Consider the following 21183-nt stretch of genomic DNA (forward strand, 5'->3'; position numbering starts at 1 on the left):
GTCCTCAGCTCAGGGCCTGCCCCAGTGTGCAGCGCTACCTCCGGGAGTCCGCTTCAAGGTACCCTGTCGGGCCCTGTGGCATTGGCAAAAACCTGATCTGTATGCATGTGCATTAATATAGGCATGCATAAGCTGATAATATGTAAATACCCAGCAAGGTGACTAGCGAGGGGGGACAAATCATAGACTGCTTGGGGAAAAAAATGTGCTGCTGTCCATGGGATCAGCTTTTCTGAAATGATACCTCTTCAACCCTTCTGCTCAAGCCAGTCCACTTCAAGAACTTCCATCATCCTGAAAATGTATTTCATGAATATAACACTACTTGACATAGCAACTGATCATCAAACGTTTCCACTGTCCTAGTGGGCAACAGAAGGACATTTTTGGGATATAGGGTGCTTTCTCCCTAGTTACCTGCTTTAAACGAGCTATCACTTGGCAAAGCTATACTTTCCCCCCCCCCCCTTAAAGGCTTCTTCATTCCCAGCTTCTCTATTCCCTTGTAACAGGTAACCTAAAGATCCATGACAGTTCTCAAAGCAGAAAAGCAGAGAATAACCCTGCCCATCAGCTTCTCAATAAAATTGATTCTGGATGTGCAAGGTTGTCTGTGCACTATTGCTAAGTGCATAATAGCAGTTGAATGCGACTCATTATTCTATAAAAGGCTGTGAAATACCTTGATTATGAAAGACACTACATAAAGGCAGCTCCCAATCTAGTCAAGTGACTGTCAGATGGCTGTGCAGCCTGTTGTAGTGTGGCTACGTGATCTACAATCCACTGGTTTTATGGCTATAAATGTCTCTTAGGTCTGTTTGTGTCTGTTGGAAGTTACAAGCCCCCTTTTAGGGATTTCTCGTGTTATCTCCTCTTGTTTACCCTGCTTTGTTCTTGTGTTTTGAGACATTGAAATTTCAGATAGTTCTTACCCTAAATGCTCAGGCTTATCCATGTGCGTGCCTCCGCTTTTCAATGAGAGTCAGTTATAATGTAATTTATTTTGTAAAATACACCGGCTACTGACTGCTGGGTAACCAAAGGTGAATGGGAACAAGTGAAAAGCAGATTAGAAAGAATGGTGTGGGCTGGGGGAAGGGAGGCTTGAGTGTGAGGGGAAGTGAATAGGGATGGTTCTGGAGTTGTGAAAAACTGGAAAAAATCAGGCATGCACATGTAGCTCAAAGGACTTCATTACAGCTAATTTAGGAAGATAACAAAGGAGTGATGTCAACATGATCCAAATGGGGGAGAAGTACAATGGGAAGAACAGAGGGCACAAGAACAAATAAGAGTCATAAAATGGACAAATGTCTTTAATTCTTTAGAGAGTGAGGATGTTTTAGTGCCTCTTCCCCTCCTCCTTTCCTGTTCTCCAGGAAATGTCTTACTAATAACAGGAGCAAAGGGGTTGGCAAGTTTAATAATGCCCTCAAGGTGATGAAATGTTGGTGCTTGACAGAACAAAAACTTGGCCATCCAGTTTTCCAGCTTTCCTTTAACCGTGAGCCACTCTTTTTCTTTTTAGTGTCATATCAGATCTGGTGACCCACATAGAGTATTCAGCGTGTGCAAGACAAGATACCGTAAATTCACCATTAGGAATGTATTTACCCTGAGTGCCGGGGAAGGAGAAAGGGTCCCTTCCCTTCCCCACCCCCACCTCTTTTTTTCTTCTTTCTTTCCCCTGGGGCTTTCATTGCACAAACAAATACTACAGCATAACCCGGAGAGGCCCTGGAGAGGCCTGATGTAGGTTCTTTTTAAGATGACACTGATGAAGATGTGCGAGTTGAGAGACCTGACCCTCTTCAGCAAGAGGAGCTGAAGAATATGGGTACCAGGATGGGGGACTGATGACAGCCTGTGCACAAAGATGAAAGCTGTGAAGACCCTATGTAGCCCTGAACATTGATTTTTTTTTCCAGTTATGCTATTTGAGGCTTTTTCTGCAGATTAGACTAACTTATGGCGTTCCTATTGCTCATATCACAAGATCCACTTGCTTCCCGTTCTTTGTTTTTTGTAGTCTCAAATACACGTGTCCAAATTTAACCGTAAGAGCTTTGAAGCTGCTCTGTGGATATGTGGCAGGGTGTGTGGTGGTGATGGTATTTCCCAAACAGTGACCTGGCTGGAATGTGCAAGGACCTTTACACCTACACTTCCTTTCCCTGAAAACTGGAGCTTTGGGATGGAAAGGGATTCTAGGATTGCATGTTGTCGTGGTGGCAGGACAGAGCTGGAGGGCGTGTCTGGACCCAGAAATCCTGTTTATGCTTTTAGCCAAGGAGTCTAAATGCCCAGCTTAAGTCTGAGAAGCATTTAGACCTCTTGTCCCCAAATTTGGGTGCCCCACCTTCGTATTGGTGGGACAAAAATAAGTCACAGTGAACGAGCAGACCAGTGACAACTGATGACCTTTGTTTTGGTAAACAGTGATAAGATAGCTGTCAAGAATGGGCTTTCAACTGGCATAAAGCAGCATGCCTCTCTGACTTCGATGATTAAATGTGGATTTTTCAGGAACTAGAGTCTCTGGCCCTTCGTGTGGCTGCTCCGAGGACCAAGGCCTCGGTGGATTTGCGCTTCCCTGGGCTGGTGTGGAGCAGGAACCCGTGAGCACCGTGCTAATTTCAACACTATGTGAGAGCACTTAATAGCGGATAAATGTTGGAAAGATTGTAGATTACTTTGTTAAGCAAGCGTGGCTTGTAAGTAATGTGGAGCTGACCCTTTGTGACACTTACGTGACCCAGAAACAAAGCAGCAGGCAGGAGAGCCCTGCAGTAAATGAACAGTGTTTTGATATTTTCCAATAATAAAAACTATGAAGTTAACCTTTGCAAAGTATAGTTAAACTTAATTTATTTTCAAATGTGCGATGTTTTCAGTATGTTTGTTTGCACTGTAACCTAATTTTCCACTTCCTTTCCCTTGTCATACAGTTTTTAGGCCAGGAATGCAGTAATGAATAGAGAGAAGAATGTCAGTTTAGACTGTAGAAAGCCTCTGTGAAAAAGCCTAGTAGAATTAAATAGGGAATGATGGTCTGTCTGCAGGATTTCAAAGCTCACGTCTCCTCTGGTTTAAAGCTACAGGACTGCTAATAAAAAAATAAATTTTATGAATGTGATCTACTGCTCTCTATGGCTGAGTGCAGGTTGAATAGTCTTGCTTTTTCTCCTTTATTTTTGCCTTTGTGTGGAGATGTTTGTGTGTCCCTTTCCAGTTCATTCAGATGGTAGAACCACTGCACTGTGGTGGTGACTGCAGCCTGTCTTGGGGGGTTTAGTGTCTAAACAGAGTTTCGTCCTCACTACGGTTGTTCTTGTGGCGAGGCTGGGTCCAGATCAACACACTGGATTCGTTTACCTTCAAAATGGGTGCCGATTTGATGCAACCAGCTGGACTGGAAATCAAAATTTAGCAGGCAGCCCTTTCCCATGGGTTGAACCAAGCTGGTGGATCTGCTCACAGGTAACTCCTGCGTACACTTAGAGCTCAGGCCTGGAGGCCAAAGCTCATGGCCTTGTACACATGGCACAGTGGTCACCTTGCTGTCTCGGGTACAAGTTACGAGCCATGTGCCATTACCGTGTGGCAGGGTTGGAGGCTGGCCGAGCTGTGCAGCTCTAGCCAGGGCCGGCCTGAAGGGTCCCTCAGTGCAGTAAGTGGCGCTGGGGCCTTGGCTGCCTCTGCGTGGGTAGGCCTGGGCTGGAGATGGATCGGGGTCAGCACCCTGTGATATGTTAATTTGCCAATAATCGTTGTAAGTAATAGCTTTACTGATTCATACATCCCATAAATTGATTAGTTTTTCTCTTAATGAAGAGCCCTAATGCACTGCATACATGATGGATCATTCCTTTGCCTTATGTCTTTATCTGGCCTAGGAAACCTGAACGCACTGCTCAGTGCTGGTACCTACACTTCCCAGTTTCCAGTGTGCCCCTGTATGCTATTAGCAGTGGCCAAAAAGTGTTGTGTGCTTCCCAAACTGTCTTTTGCATGGAATTAGCTGAGTACTTGCTGGAGCTCCCTAGTGCCCTGCAGTGCCATCAACCTGGTCTGTATCAGCTCCTCTTCACTAAACTAGACTCACTGTGTGGTGAATTGAGACTCATAGGATGCAAGACAAGGTCTCAGCTGTCAAACAGTATCTTCCACTTGGAGGAAAGGACTATGAACAGCTAGAGTTAGGGGCTTTTAAAATCAGTTTCCCTCTTTAAACCCCTCTTTTCCAGTCCAGAACCAGTGTCTGAAGAGTTAGCAGAGTTTGGGGCTGAGATTGAGAACTAGCTGGCCTGCACATGGCTGTGGATGAAGTGGAAGCTTCTGCTGCTGGAGGCTGTGGGAGGATCTGGCTGATTTAGACGGGCTCTGTGACCTGAAGGAGCAATTGCTGCTCCCTCTAGCACATGTGAGCTACTTCAGTGGGTCAGATGGAAAGACACTCTAGCGTATCTGAGAGCCCTTTCTGAAAAACCTTTTTGAAAATCTCCAATGAGAGCAGGGTTATCCTTTCTTTTTCAAATGGACTTTGCTTCAGTCATCCCTGCCTTTGTCCCTTTGAGATGTCGTTGCCGTAATACGCTCTACATGGGGCTATATGTTGAGACCGCTCAGAAAGTGAAGCTAATGCAGAATGCAGTGACCTGCTTATTAAGTAGTGCTTCATGCTGGGAACACATCACATGAATGTGCCAGGATCTGCACAAGCTGCTGATACATTTTTGGAGGTTGGTGTTAACCTATAAAGCTATAAATGGCTTGGTACCTAGCCACTTGGGTCAGGAGAGAAGGCACAGTGCCTTTATTAATTATACAAGCCTCCAGCTGAGAATGAATCTGCTTAGGCTTCTGGAAACAGTTCACACTGGGCATGTTCAGAGCCTTAATGCAGGCATTAACATAGCCTTGCATTGCATCGTTTAATTTGCATGCAAACTCCTGTGCCAGTGGCGATGCCTTCCCTCGCACCCACCTTTGGTGCTGAGGTTTCTTCGCAGGCTTGGGAGTCTGTGCTCTAGGCCTGGCATTAAAGGTCACGTTTATATACCCTGCAAAGGCCCCTGCGTGGACCTAGCAAAGGGTTTACAGTCTGGGATGCTGCAGGATCTGTAAAATTAGTAGATAAGAAAATAGATTATGCTTAGTCAGGGGTACTTAGTAAATACGCCTGAGTCTGGGGAGCAAATTTAGGGTTGGCTTTAGTTTTTTTAAATCAAAGTAATCCATGCTTCACAAAATGTCCTTCCTTTCCTTAGTAGGAAAAGCAGCCCACAATATTGAGCCTTTATGTCTGTGGACAGATTTGCAACTACTTCCTGCATGTGACTGTGGTGTTTCTCATTGGTAATTTTAGTAATATTTATGCCTCTCTGCATTTTTGTGTGTCCTTTGTCAAGCTGATTAGAGGAGGCAGAAAGCTGCCCTTTCATTTAAAAAAAAGCCTCATTAGAAAGCTTGCTGACATCAACCAAATTAAGTTTCACCTTGTATCAACATTTTAATAAATAGAGATGCTCAGTCTGTTGCTCTAGCATACATACATACTCTGCTCTCATGGTTGCTGTGTGCTTTGTGCAGGAGAGCTTTTTCCTTTTTGATGCCAAACAATGCTAAATGAGTTAAAGGAAAATGGTGCTTTCATATACAAGCCTTCTCTTTCCCAAGTAAACCTTGAAAAAAATAACTTGCATGGTATCCAATCACTTTGACTATATATACAATTTTGAGTCTGCTCTTGTACATATCAGAGCCTTAAATCTAACATTTTCTTCTGCAGCACTGCAAATGTGAGGTGTGATTTACATTTGTTTTTCTTGCAAATTAGGGAGCGTGTAAAATACAGGCAGCTTTCCTTTCAGATGCCATGGATTCTGGGCAAAGCCAGGTTGGAAAAAGCCGCAGAAGCAAAGAGGGGCTGGGGAGAGGGGCCGGAGAGGCGGCTTTGGGGAGCCTGACAGGCGCCTTTACAGCCAGCAGACCAAAAGGCTCTTGTTCCAGTCTGTATCTTGCCTCAAATATTTATAACAACAGTTTATCCTCTTTTAACTTCTGGTTTCTCTCTTAGAAATCCAAATTTAGGTGCCTAATTTTAAAAGCCGGTCCCTGCCAATGACTTCTAGGATGGTGCCAGGTCCACGTTCCCGATGTTGGGGTTTTAAAGGGAGCTGTAATTTGGGTGCTTTTTATAGAGCCTGGGAGGCGGGAGGTCCTGTCGGGGACACATGGGCCCCGGCCAGCACCGGCCGCTGTCTGAGCTGCCTTGTCTGCCCTTCCCTCCATCCATATCTGCGGGTTTCCTATTGCTGCCTCTTTGTCCTGGCGTTGGGATGTGTCCCCCCCTCCAGAAGAAAGCAGGAGCTGCTTGGGCCCTCGCGGGTGGTTTTGGCTGTGAGCTCAAGGTCTGACCAGGCTTGCCGCTCCAAGTGCCTGTGCCAAGAATTTGGTCACTTTGATCAACTGAATTCCCTGGCAATGGGGGAGGAATAATAACGGTTAGGGAGGCAGTACCCTGGAGCCCTGGCTGTGGAGGAGGGATCTTCCCGCTGCCCTGTAGAGCCAGCAGAGCCACCTCTGCTGCATCCATGGGTTTAATTCTCCGGGGAAAGCTAGTCTTGGCCCAAAGTGGCCATCTTGAAGTGTGGAAAGGTGCCTGCAACATCCTTATAGTAATACCTGGGAAAAGTGACTTGCACTGCTACTCTTAAGAACACAAATGCTCCTGCATGACCTGTACCTTTTCAACCATGAGGCAACGCACAGCTGGGGTACCAGGATTGTTCCCACAGGCGTCCGCTTGCTCCTGAGCCTGTGATGCTGTGATCGCACCATAAGCCTCTGAGATGTGAGAGTGGCTTTCAAGGGGAGCAGGGAGCACCGGAGGAGGGAGAGGGAGCCGGGAGATGGCAGCCCCAAAGCCTTGTCCCTCTGCACGGTGCCTCGGTGGCCGCTGGTGCAGTGTGTGCACGCAGTGCTGTGGATGGACTTGAGTGCGAGTCAGGAGCTTGGCCTCTCCCTGTCCAAGTGGCCTTTGCTACCAGGTCAGGGGTTTGTCTGCTTGGTTTCCATTCCTGCTTGTGTTAAATATGTGACTCTGCTCCACTGCTAGTGTGTCCTCCTGTGGCCTCTGCTTGGGGACCTCTTTGACTTTGAGTGTCTTCTCCCTGTCCTTGCTGGCTTGGTTTTCTGCACCTTGGGCTAGCGAGTCGGATGAGCCCCATGCCGAGGAGATGTGGTGGGAGAGGAGGATGAGGAGGAATGTGGGACCCCCACCGCCAGTGGCAGATGGCCCTGGCCCATGCGCTGATCCCTCCCCACCCTTCCCATTCCTCCAGCGTGCTCCTTGCCCGGACAGCACCGCGTGGTTCCTGTGCACCGCCTGCCAGGGCTGCTCTAATGAGCTCAGACAATTAAATCACCTGCCTCAGTGCTGCTGTCTGGGGGTCAAATTGGCAAGGGCAGCAGCTGGAGGAAGATCGGAGCAGGCAAATGTGTATAAATGTGTCTCCCCGATGGCTTTCATCAGAGCCAAATCTCGACCAAATGATGAGGCTCAGGGCTGTAAGGGTCTCGGTTGTTTCAACCGTAGTAAACTGAAACCCAAGGTCAAGACGTAGCTGGCTTGTATTGTCTTTTTTTCCCTTCTAATCTTCTGGCTTTCACTGTGGTTATTTTATTTGAGTGTTTGCCGCTTGCTATTTTGAGCTGCCAGGGGTAAGTCTGCTCCGCACCCCTGCTCTCAAGTTAAAATGTTTCCACTTCACTAGTGAACATGATTACATAATTTCAGATACACTAAGACCTCAAATTATTGGATTTTTTTCCCTGCATACAAACACACACATTTAAGCAATCTATTTTTAACTGCTCCTCCTGCCAGTGAGCTCCAGTAAAGGAAAATTTATTTTTTCCATGGTAGATGGGGAGGAGTGGGGAAGAAATAATCAGAGAGTGAGGGCAGAAGGAAAAATAAATGTGCGAAGTTCCAGAGCAATAGTGTTATGTTGATCCACCTGTTTCTTGAATTACTAGAAGTTGCTGAGCCTTATCAGCTACCCGAAGCCTGGGGAGAGCAGGAAATGCTGATGCAGCCCGAATCGTGCTTCTCTCCAGGCTTGTGCCAGGACTGTGCGCGGAGTCAGGTTGCCTCCTAGGATCACTCAACCACAGGCGTGTGGGTCAGCTGGGCTCCAAATTCGCTTTGAAGATCGGATGTTGCCTCTGTGATCTCTCTTACTCTGTAAAAGCCTTTCTCTGAATCGCTGCTTTGAGAGCAGAGTTTAGAGTTCATGGTGGCATCTTGACATAGAGGAAAGGGGCATTACTGTATGTAACTTTATATGGGGACATATATATGACTATATAGAGGCCAATTTGCTTTAGCCTGTCCACTGCCACTGAGAATCCTATATTTCTTTTCTTATGCTGTGTGCTACTAGTTAGCCTTTTGGGCCTATTTTCCAAAGATCATATGAGATAAAATCAACTTGCCAGAACTACTCATTGATTTTGGCTGCATAACAAATCCAAACTGGAGTAAATTTTGCTCTGCAGGTTCTGTTGGGGGCCTAGACCTCAGGTTGCTGTAGACCTTGGTTTGGAGGAGCATCTCTGAGCCTCCAGAGTAACATGTAATTGAAATACGTTAGGGGTTGAGGGTTAGGTTTCTGCTTCCTGCTTCCATCCAGCTTCAGCGTTAAAACACAGGATGTGTAACGATGGCCCTCAAAGGCCTCTTTGCATTCACATTTACAATCTTGATGCTGTATTAGCACAAGCTTTTACCAGTGTTTTATTTCATGTTTCTCTCACCACAAGCATTTGCTGCTTGTAGAAAACCAGCTGGGGTGTCTCTCTCTCTCTCCCCCTCTCTCTTTCTTTTCCTTTTAGTAATCTCTAGCTTGGGACCACTGATCCTTCAACAGTCTCTTCCCCTTTTTGATGTGCCCTCTGTTTTCTCTTATTTACAACAACTGCCATGCTTGGGATTCTCTCGTTCATCCTCTCCCTCCTCTCAATTTCTTAGGACAAGCTGAAAATGAGATTTAATGGGCCTCCCACTGCTGTTGCTCTTTTGAGATTACTGGGATCAGATGTTCTTCTCTTGAGAACTAGATCAAAAGGAAATGAGAGAGGGTAAAGACCAGAACACTCAGGAAGGCGACAAAAAGTGAGGATAAGGCAAGGGAAAAGTGGTTCTTAGCATGTAATACAGTGGTTGCAGAACAGTTTTGGCTTTGCTGGCTCCTTGCCAGGGTTTTACTGACATGTCAATGCCACTACAGTGTGAAAAGCTTAACAATTTTGCTACAAAGCCTTTCAGCAAGCCCAGCGCCACCTGATTGTTCCTGTTTTTGATCGTAGGCTGCTAGCCATAAACAAGCCACTTGTTTTAATGTGGGATTTTTTCCTTCTTGGCTGACCTATTCATCCTCATGTTCCCAGAAAGCCTCTCCATATTAATTGCATTACACCACTGGGGACACCTGTTAGCAAGGACACAGCTGAACAGGCTCTTAATGCTTCCAAATCTCTGATAATGCTCCACTTAAACCTCTCTTTGCTCTTCTTTAAAGGAAAGCAACAACAAAATCCACCACTAATGACAAGCCAAGTGGCTCGCTGAAGCCGCAGTTTCTGCTCCTCTGTCTCGCACGAGATGAATTTGTGGCAGAAGAGCTGGCAAGGGCTGATGTCTGTCACGGCGCTCCCCAGTTCATTCTCTCTGGCGTCCGTGGGGAAGGGTCAGCCAGGGACCAGGATACCAGTTTGGGAATTCAAAGGCTGGATTTAAATCCTCCCTATGACCACATGCTGGTTACATCCAAGGCACTGACCCAGAGGGCTGCAGGGCTGGTGAAGGAGATGTCTCAAGGAGCTGTAGAGATCTCCTTGTGGTGCAGGCTCTCAGCACCCTGTGGTTGTGTGGTTTTGGGTAAAAATAACCTGCAACATACGTATGTATTTTCTTGTTGCTCACAAACTTCAAAGGAAAAAAATATCCTATGGCAAGGACTTAAGTGCTGCATTTAACTGCCTTATAAATGTGAAGGAAATCTCACAAAATTCAAAGTGTCTGAAAAAATAAGAGAAAACCTGCTATTTAGTTATACACTATTTATCCGTTTTCTGCTGTCTTCTATTATTGTCCTCATCAGAGAGGGACAGAAAGGTTTTGTCGAAGTCTCCATTTAAAGAAAAGACACAGTTCAAATTTAACCAACCCTGAGTGCATGGTGTGACCCAGGGAAGCAGCAATATCTTTCATTTTGGAGAGTTTTGTAGCTGTTGAGTGGTGTCAGGATGTTGAAACTACTTTTAGATAACTCTGAGAACAGGCTGACTTCTATGGAAACACACTGGCCAAGTGATTCAAAAAACATCTTTTGAGAAAATTACCTCATCACATAGGAGACTTCTTTTTAAAACTAACTGTATGGGAGTTCTTGGCAATAATGGTCTCTACATCTGATGGCCTAACTAGCATGAAATAGAGCTGCTGCTTTCATTTATATACATTACACTATCTGGTTTCTCGCTTGTGGTTTGGGAAAAGCATGAATTTTCGAGTTTTCCTCACGAGACTTCTTTGGCTTCTTTCACTTTACCTTTTTTTTTCCTGCCTGCGATGTAGAAATACAGAACAGTTATTAAAAGGCTCTAGGAATTTTGCTAGGAGAGGCAAAAGTATATGCAGTGTGGTTGTTTTTATTGCTGTTATCATAGTTCCTTAATCTCCCTGCAAGGGAGCACAACAAAAAACAGTCTTTCTGGAGATTATAACACGCTTGCAGTTTACCTGGGAGAAGTTAAATACACAGGAGAGATGAGAGCCCTTTCCCCGAGCCTCATACTTCTGTGAGGCTGTGGCTCCCATTGCAGCCTCCCTTTTCCATGTGCAGATCCAGGGGTTTTCAGTGGTCTGCCCTACCTTGGTCTATTCTGGGTTGCTTTTTAGTTGAAAATACCCAGCTGACTATTTTTACACGCAAGTACACAGACCTTGCCTTCCTCCCTCTCCTAAATATTAAGTGCCGAAACCGTATTATGAGCTGTTTGTTTTGATTCTGTGATATTTTTAAATTAAAGATGGGTTTTGAGGGAGGTAGGCAACCAAAAATATTTATAGGTTATAATTCTGCTTGGTAGGCTCATTTACTTTAATTAGCTGTAATGTGGGAGTTCAGTTCTTGTCATCAGGAAAGAAATAGGCTTATTATATTCTTAAAAAAAAACTTGTTTTTGTTTTTTCTCTCTTCGCTTCCTTTCTATGAAGGCTGCATTATTTATACTGCTTCTGTGTCAAAATTTCATTCTGAAAGTACGTGGCAGCCCTCTCCCACTTTGGTTTTTTTTTCCTGCTTGGGATTTATAATGCACCCCAGGAAAAAAATAGGTGCTGACTGCGCCGTGAACAGTGCCCCTTCATTATTAAGCAGCCCTTGCAAACTTTTGGAAAATGGACCTACTGTGATAATAAATCTTCTCCCTTGACGTATAGCCCTGAATGTGGCTCTGACCACATAAACTGCTCTCCCTGCGATTCTGTGGCTGCTCACAATGCCAGCCATTTATAAGCCAGTTGGCTTTACATTAATTAATTCCCAAGTCATTCACAAATAGCAACAATCACCTCAAAGTGCAGGCCTAGGAAAGGGCTGGCGTTTTTTTAAAGGAGAGATCTGTATATACAGACTTGCCCAGCTCACAATAGGGAACAAAACCAGCTCTCCAGATGACAAAACCTTTCTGCTCTTGGGCTCAAGGTCGTGGCTCCTCCTGGGTTTGCTCATGGTGGTTTATTTACAGTGGGTGCAAATTTCTGATGTTAGACTTGTTTGGGGAATAGTGTGGGCTGAGCATCCCACCCCAAGTACAAGCACTTTGCAAAAGTGCCTGCAGGCTGAGGAAAACCTGATTGCACCAGAGAGTAGCTTGCAGCAGGGCATGGTACCCATCCATTAGGTCTTTGAAGGTGAGGGAAGGATTTAGCCCTGTTAAAATGTTAATTCAGAGAATCATAGAATGATCGTGGTTGGAAAAGACCTTCAAGATCATCAAGTCCAACTGTAAACCCATCGCCTCCATGCCTACTATTGATGCCTACAATTCTCACCTGGATTGTGGTCACCATTTGGAAAAATTGTTTTAAGACTCCTCCTGTAGGACTTAAAACTCAGCTGATAAAGTGTTATGTCTGAAGACGGTCCTTAAAATATATTTAATTTTCTGTTTCTTAAGGAAGTCTCCATTCTGCTCCTTGTTTTGCACAGGTTAAGCAGTGTTTCCCAATATCTCACACCAGTGCTCCCTTCTGCCTCCTCTTCAGCATGGTGTGAGGTGCCTGCAGATGCCCTGCAGCCCCTCTGCAGGTTTCTTCTCGCTCCTGGAGCACCCTCGCTGCTCCCAGCACCAAGACCCACGGTCTGCTCTCGGCTTTGCCTCGGCGAAAGCCCTCTGCCCTTCCTGCCTCTGCCCTCCTTGGTGCTGAGCTTTGCTGCATGTACTAGTTCTTCCTCTCATCTCCTGCTTGCCCAGTGTCTCCCTTGACAAGGTGAGTTGTCTCTCTGCTGCTCAACTCTCTCCCTTTGATCCCTGTGCTTCCTACAGCCTCTTCGTCTTCCTTTTCCAGAACTATTTATGTTTTCTATGTCAACTGTTTTGCCCTATGTAGACTGATAAAGATAATAAATTTTCCAGTAGTAGCTGACCAAGGGAATGAAATCCTGCTGTACTAGAAACAATAACATTTTTATGCAAAAGTTAATAATTCCATTGTGTGCACATGCATGTCCATGTTCCTCCCTGCTAGACCTTGGCAAAATTGACCTAAAAGAGTGTGGAAGTCAGAGTTAAGCTGCAAGTATAACTATAACTTTTCTGTCCTGTGGAGGTGTATTATGATATGGCCTCTGAGGATACAGTTATATACTAGTTTCTCCAGACAGTGTCTTATCCAAGCCATGGATCTGAGAGCCCTTGTATAGGGAGCAGCCTGGCAGTAGTTTGTTTCTTCATCAACTTCTATTGAGGGAAGGAAAAATCTAATCCCTTATTTCCAACATGTTATTCAGATGCTGCACCAAAGATGGAGTTGTTAATTTTCTCAAAGGGTTTTTGCTGTCATTCATCATGACAGTGCCCGCAATGCTTGAAAAATATTAATGGGTTTATTTTCTTATTAGTGCCACGAAGAGCTTCACTTTCACATTATAGGTGGGCAAAGAGGTAGCAGCAAAGGGTGTCAGATCGAGGTCAAACAGAATGCAAAACTGAGACACCTAATTTGAAATATCCTTAACTCTTCTTTCTCCCCTGACTGTTACCAGCTTATAATACTGACACTCAACTTCGTAGGTACCAGAAGAGACACAGCCTACTAGTAAATAAATAATTTACAATGTAAAGTCAAGCTTCATCGCTCCTTGAGTCGGTTAGACATACAACATAGCAGAGTTTATCATGGTAATGGTATTTCTTCTGGATTCAGCAGAGATAGTGCTACAAAAATAAAACACATTCAGATTCATGGAAATCTGTCTGCTTTCTGCTTCCAGTGAAGCTACTCAGGGCCAAATTTTCAAACATCAGCTTCTAGTTGCACCAACATGGTGAGCCCATGCAAAATACAAATACACACACGTAGGCTCTTTTACATGTGGGCAATGCCCATTTCTGCTGAGAAGTGACATTTTGAGAACAGATGTTGCAAAATACTTGCACATATTTTGTGGGAGCAACAGTGACATCTCTCCTGCTGGAAACACAGCTCCCATTTTTACTTTTCTTTGCTTGATAGGCCATTTATCTTGCTTCCTTTGGCGCTGCATGTCTTTCTCATGCTGCTTTCTGTGTCTGGAAAATCTGCCCGCCTTCTGCATGCCAATCACACTTTTTTCCAAATCTTTCCTTTAAACTTCTCTTAATCTTCTTTATGCTGTTCTTCTTACTGTTGTTTTCTCTTTAACTCTTGTATTTGGGTTGCCACTTAAACTGTGATTTCTGTGTGTGTTTGTGTGTGTATTCATACTCATTTGTGTCAGTCTCTGTGGGTTGGTACTCACTTTTAAGGGAAACGTTCATTTAATACAGTTAGTAACTTAACCCGTGTCTTCATCTCAACAACACAAAGCACTTTGGAAATTGCACTATTCACATGGTTGATATTATTAAAACATAGAGATGAAATGACTTGTCTCAGTCAGTTAGCAGGGAGCAAATCCACAGGCAGAACCCAAGTATGACAGTGACCGGGCTAGCAGTTTAAGTGCTGAGTAATGTAATATTGGCACTGCCTTGCCTTTTTTTCTTGTGGGGGGAGAGGGTGGGGAAAAAGCAGTAAATCAGTTTGGAAGGTATGGTTTACTTTGGCTCCCTGACACTACAAATGTTATTTCTGCAATAGCGGTGGCTAATTGCTCAGACTCCTCGGCCGCGCGGGCAACGTTGGATGTTTCCATGTTGAGGGCGCAGGAGAGGCGCTGGAGCCGGCCCGGAGGCAGGGGAGGACGGGCCCCTGTGGGGCCGGGCAGAGCTGGGAGCTGCCTCCCCTCTGCTCAATGCGACTACCATTTATTCGTCCTACAGCCTTTCACTTCTTTGGCTTAAGCTTAGGAGTGTTTTATTGTCAGTTTTCTGCTTCTTTTTCAAACATATAACACAAAATTGCAGGTGTTTTCAGGCTTTTGTTTGTAAAATCATCTCCCAATGCCATAATTTACCTCTCCTAATAATTCTTCTGCAGGAAGACCCCCACAGCAACCTCTGCCTAGCAGCAAGCTGCCCTGCTTCAGCCACAGGGTTTTATAGGAGAGCAGTTACTTTTTTAACGTGTTTTAGTAGATCCAAGATCCACTAACTACTCATTTTATCTTTGATGCAGCAAAGTACACTACACAAGACCTTACAGACAATATTACTATGAGCACCATAGTGTAACGTGCAGGAGACTTTCCAGTGATGAACATTATTTCTCATCTCAGGCTGTGCTTGGGGATACTTCCTATGGAAAAAGTAGGAAGAAATGCTCTTCCAGGCAGCATTCCTCCCCTTGTCCTGGCATTCCTGGGAGCTCCTGCAGATGCCCCCAAGGTGGCTGCCATCTGGATTTTTTGACAGGTGATATGAGCATCCAGATCAGGCAGTGATGGAGAAGAAAGCCGAGGCAAAGGCAAGCTGGGCGCTCTGTGTGCCTTTTTCCCAGATATTGGGCATATGGATCTGCCCTGGGAGCTCCAGAATGGCTTGTCTTACTTGGCTTGGCCTGAGGAGACAGCTGGGGGAAAGAAGGGCAGGGAGAGACTTATTGCTCCTGCAGATAGCAGCCTTGCTGAGCTTGATGGATGGGCGCTGCTTTCTTTGGCAGACCTGAGCTAAGACTAGGAAATGGAGCAGAAATGTGCAGCTTGGGCACACCAGCCCTGCAGAGCAGGGGAACGTGCCGTGCAGTTCAGGGCCCTGTCAGCGAGGGCTGCAAGCTCTTCTCCCCCTCTTATGATCCTATGGTTGCAACATGAACATGGCAGCAAACGATGCAATGAGAGGCTCTAAAATGGAAAGGGCTGTGAGGGTAGAGATGTCCTGGAGCAGGGAGGGTTGATCCTGTGCGGGAAGCTGGTGTAGCTGGAGCACCCAGGCTATAGTGCAGGCTGCACCCTCACTTTACTGTGTTGGTAAAAGCAAACTTTAGACTAAGTATAAACAAGGACGGAGCTTGTAACCATTTTAGGGCAAAATGTTACTGTCCCATAGCTCTTTGCTGTCTAGAGTCTTTTAAAATGGTGCTAAATTCTCTATAGAGAGAGTTGTGCAATTTCTTTATTGAGCTTTCAAACTACCCTGCAGAGTTTACTACAGAACAGAGTTCTCTTGCAGAGTTCAGTTTCTTTAGGTTATTTTCAAACTTCTATACAGTGACATTTTGTTCTGCATTTGGCTGTGTTTATTTGTGACCAGGAGTTTAGTCTGCCTTCAATTACCTTCTGCCTTCAATTACCTTCTTTCTGGTTGGACTCGCAACAGATACGTGGTAGCAGCTGCAATATTAGGCATTGTCTTCTGTGATGCCAACTCCTTGGTACAAAGCAATTCAGCTCGGTTACCTCATTTGACAACAAAGTGCCGCTGCTGAGGCCAAACCAGAGATGCTGTGAAGGTTCAATCAAAGCCTCTTTGAGGGAATAACAGGAAAAAATATTTTCTAGATTGCTCCAAGGCTCAGACTGTTTACTGGGTTGGTCCAAGGCTTAGACTTTGTTTGGGTTTTGATGCAAGCCCTCTGAAAGAGGCAGTAGCTGGCAGTATGAGTCTGTGAAGCAGGCCCTGCTCTCCTGGGCTGTGCAGTGTAGACTGTGCAGAAGTCTTGAGTGATGTAAAGGCCAAGTGCATGTCCTGTGGTGGGCCTGTAGAAATGCTGAAGAGGATAATGACCAATGTGGGGCTGTAGGACTGCCAGAAACTGGATGTGTCTCAAAATGTGGGCATCCTGCTATTATGCAATGGGGATTCTGCAAGGCAGAAATTGCATATTCCCTTCACCTAAGGATTTTCGTTAGTTTGTGAAGAATATGGTGGAAACATGCCTGTGAAGAATAGAGGGAAAGCTTCCACTGTTGTCAGGAGTAACAATATCCCTTTAAGTAAGATGCCTGAAAAACTGCTATGGGAACCTGTAGAGGCTGGTTTGTGGTTTCCTAGCTGCCCTTCATTTGCTGAAGGATCAGAGCCATAGGTCTCTGCAAGCTATCTGTGTCCCTGCCAGTTCTGTGAAACACTAACAGGAGTAGTGTGTGCCCCTTACCCTGCTCAGTCATTTGCAATGGCCTTATCTTGCCCTGGCTTGTGGATATGTGGATCCAAAGAGGAGATGGGCTGGCAGTGCCTTGTGCAGCAGACTGGACTTGCCTTTCCTTGACGTGTCTGTGTGTTGCTTCTTTGGCCTGTGGTCCTCCCTGATTCCTTCCATCTTAGGAAGCTTGAGTCTTCCTGATCATACCCCCTCTAGCTATGCTTTGACAAGCTCTATGGTAGCAAACACTGTCATTAACTCCAATCATTGTTTATTAAATGGAGAAAAGCATGTGAAATGCATGACAGGGCGGGCCTCCATCTCTCTCGTCTCACCCTCCAGGGTGTTCATCCATCAAATGCTGAACCTCTGGCAAGGCTTCAAGGGTGATAAATTGGAACCTCCGCTCAGCAGGGTGAATCCACACCCCATGCACTGGGTGTTTCCTGGGGGAGCAGGTCTTGGGGACGTGGTGGTATCAGTCACTGTCCCTGTCCGTGGTTTCACCTGCATTATGCAGTGTAACGGCAAGGGGCCTTCGGCTCAGTTGGGGGAAGGCAGTATTTGCCTGGTTTGACGTAGATCCATCTTTCCTTGTTCCAGCATCTGAACAATGATATGCAATGAAGGCAACCTTGATTGTCATGCCTGACTGGATAAGGACATGGATTTTTTTCCCTGGTTATGTCTTATTTGGGGTTATGAATTATGATTCCCAGCTGCACTGATAGCAAATTATGGGACTTGCCCTTACTAGGGAGAAGAGGGAGTAAGGATATTCTCTGATAGCAAGCAAGGGAAAAGGAGCTCTCTTAGGACAGAGAGATAATTCACCACCTTTATGTTCTATCTGAAAAAAACTTACAATCTCTGGATGAATCATATATAATATATAATATATATAATATGCATATGTAATATACTGCAGTTGAAAGTATCCTTGAATGCATAGGAGGAAGTGGGGCTGAAAAGAGGAGCCAAGGTGATGCCAGGTGAGCAGCTGCTGATGCAGAGCAATGCTGGAGTCATCAGATAACGTATGTGATCATATGAATGGGTACATTGATGCAAAGGAGGAGGAAACACTCCTGGAGATGACGAGCTTGTCAGCTGCAGTCTCCTCGTGAGCATCTCTTGCTGTCCTCATAGAGGCTCTTGAATGACTCACACTGCTTTCATTCCTGTTGACTGTTCCCTCCTGGAGCTACTGAGACCTGTAGCTTGAGACGTGAAAAGCAAATCAGCCATGGAAAAAACGTAAGTGCTTTTGGAGAACTGGATTGCTTCTATCCCCTCTACTGAGTTGGCAGTATTGCAGGTTATATTTTGCTGCTGAAAACTTTAAATAGCAGAGCTGTGCTAAAAGGCTCACTCCTCTCAGTACTGCATGAAAGCCTTATCCTTCTCAACCTCCAAACAAGTTCCAGAAACATCTCTGAAGTGCTGGAAACCAGTGGCAGTTCAGAAGGGTAAATCTTACAGGATGAAGAGGCAGAAGAGGAGTTTCGTCCTGGGGATGAGAAAGTACCTGTTGCCTTGCCAAGGGTGTTGGGGTCTGCATGTGCTGAGCGCTGTGGGCTGTGAGGCTTTGTGGCATGCGGAGTAATGGGGCAATGTGCAAGGACCAGGCCCCAGTCCAATTTTTGGCCATCCAGGTGTCCTATATGGCACCACATAACAGTGGAGGATTTGCTGATCTCTGAGCCCAGTGGTAGAGCAGAGTTGTGTCCAAGCTCTCCCCAGCCAATATTGATGGAGAGCTTAGGTGTTGTACATCTACTCAGACCATCTGGAGATCTACATGTGTGTTAACTCTTAACTTTAGGGTGGGTAATGAAGAAGTCCTTTAGCAGCAGCAGAACAGGGTGATTGTATGTATATATGCCCTCATTTCTGCCCAGCCTGAGGCCACCAGTCCCTTCCCTTTGATGCTGCAGAGTTGCCAGGCTCTAGCCATGCCATGGGTGATCCCCATGGTGGGGTGGGTGCCTGGAGCTGCTCCCTTGCAGGGTGGTTGATGGGTTTGGCCCTGCCCTCAGCAGGAGCCTTGGCCTGTGCTGCAGCCTCACAGCTGTTGACTTCCAACTTGGGGCTGTCCGTGGAGGTGAGCTATGGAAGTTGTTGGATTCTGTCTAGGATGCCGTTTCCTTGGTGGTCATTGGGACATTGCTGAAGATGGCACACATTTCCCAGCCTGCAGGGAGGGCGGCCCAGGGGCTTTGTCACAAGGATGGGTGCAGATTTTGGCTGAGGAAGGGTGGCTGGAGGCGCATCGCCTGGGATGCGTCCCGGCTATTGTGCGGCACCGCCCGTGAACGGCACGTGAGAGAAGGGGGAAAACGGAGAGGCAAATCTGGGAAAACATGTGCTGGGAAGAGCATCCCAGTGGTGCCCTGGGGCTTCTCCCTGGGCAGGACGTGGCACTGCCAACTGGGGTGGGGTTCCATGGTCCCCATGGTTCGGGACACGGTCCCTACAGGACCATGTGTGTGATGGCCCCAGTGCAAAGGCTCCCAGCCAGGCGAGTGCCTGGACACATCCCTGCCAGGTGGCTATCCATGAGCAGTCCCACAGGGCTGAGACTTGGAGAATCCCCCGTCTGCGTTCGGAAGGTCTCGTTTTCACTCCCCAAGGCATCTCTCAAAATAAATGGCTGTTTTCTGGCCAGTTGTCCTAGGAACCACAGCTCATGCAGTCGCTGGGAACTGGCAGGAACATCCTGGTCTGCAGAGTGTAAATTAGGAAGGCACATTTTTATTCTCATGGATTTTCCTTGAGAAAAAGCCAGCAGTAGGAGTACGTTAGAATAGTAAAATACAATTCATGACAACAATCCCACTGAGGGGAGGATTTTTTTTTCCTTTGGTTGCTTCTAATTGTGGTAAGCTGCAAACACATTCTTCCTTAATTTCCATTGGCAGGGTCTCTGGGACTGCGCTGGTGCCAGTAAGTGTGCAGTGGCTGGTTTGGCATTCTCTTCTCCCTCTTTTTTCCTCCCTTCCTCCACAGCCTCCCTCATCTCACTAGTATTATGGCCAATCCCTCTGCAAATTCCTTTTTTTCACAGGAAGTGTAAGCAGCCTCCTTTTTTTTTTTTTTCCCTCCCTTCAAAACTCTTCTCTATCTCTTTTGGCCAGCTGCAGCCTTCCTAGAGCATCTTCTACCTGACAAAAGAAGATACCTTTGATAGTCAGGCGCGACTGCAAAGTTGAAAGACATGCTTGGTTCAGATACCGATGAACTTTAATTTACCTCGATTCATTAGCAATTTTTAAAACCACGGTTAATGCAAGACAGTCTGAAAAATAATTGGAAGTAAATGCTCAAGGAGAAATACTGGGGGGAGGAAGGGCAAGGGAAGCCGCTTACAGCAGGAGTCTAAGCTCAGCTTTCATCTTCAGGCCAGTCCGGTTTTGAACCCTAATGGGAAAGGTCATGAATTTTAAAATGTGTCTCGCAGCAGACAGCTCTAATCATGCAGCTAACGCTAGCTGCAGTGCATGTCTGACCATGCGAGAGCCGCCGCTCACTGAAGAGGGAGATGGACCTTCAAGGGAAGGATGCTGCTGTGAGCAGGAAAGTGCAGGATAAGCAGCTCCGAGGCCATATCCCTCAGTGCTGGAATGAGGGCCCAGCTTTCCGGGGGGGAGTGCGCTGTTCCCAGCAGGGATGGCCGCAGGGGAGGTATGTGATAGCGCGCTCTGAGCGCTTTCAGGATTCGCCGTTTCCCCTTCCTATATGTGTGGCTTAGGAAGAGGAACAGTTTATGGCCTGAGCCTGTGGTTCCTGTTTTTGCCTTGCCTGCCGTTTCCCAGAGCCAGGAGCCTGCGCAAGCTGGAGTGCTCGCTAGGGCTGTCCTGGGAAGCATCGCCTCGCCGTTCTTGGCCAGGCCTTGCTGGCAGGCAACCGGGGCTCATGTTTTGGCAGCACCTTGTGATGATGCGGAGCAAGGAGTCTATCTATCCTGGAGTCTATCTCAACCTTAATTGTTTTCCTAATTGGATGCTGCTGAGGCTCAGACAGTTATTTGCAGGGCGTGAGAAAGCACTCGATTCTCTCTCTGACTTCATCTGCAATTTCCCAAATCCTTCCGTTGTGCATCTCCCACATCTTGGGCTCTGCTCTTGCTAACACTTACCATGGTCCACTGGTGTTAATCACCACGTGATGTCTAGACAGGCTGAGAACACTTAAGCAACTGTGACATCTGTTTGGTCGGACTGTGTTGTTAGGAAACTCGACCTTATTTGCAAACAGCTTTTCAAAAGCAGGTTTTAGCTATGACGTGATAATAAATGTGAAGCATCGTCACGTAGGGTCACCATAGTCAACATCCTCTCCAAGGAGAGAGAGTTTTATATTGAAAGGTTAGGACTTGAGAC

Source organism: Nothoprocta perdicaria, unplaced genomic scaffold, assembly GCF_003342845.1.
Source record: "Nothoprocta perdicaria isolate Ctin4 unplaced genomic scaffold, notPer1 scaffold_47, whole genome shotgun sequence".
Classification (NCBI taxonomy): domain Eukaryota; kingdom Metazoa; phylum Chordata; class Aves; order Tinamiformes; family Tinamidae; genus Nothoprocta; species Nothoprocta perdicaria.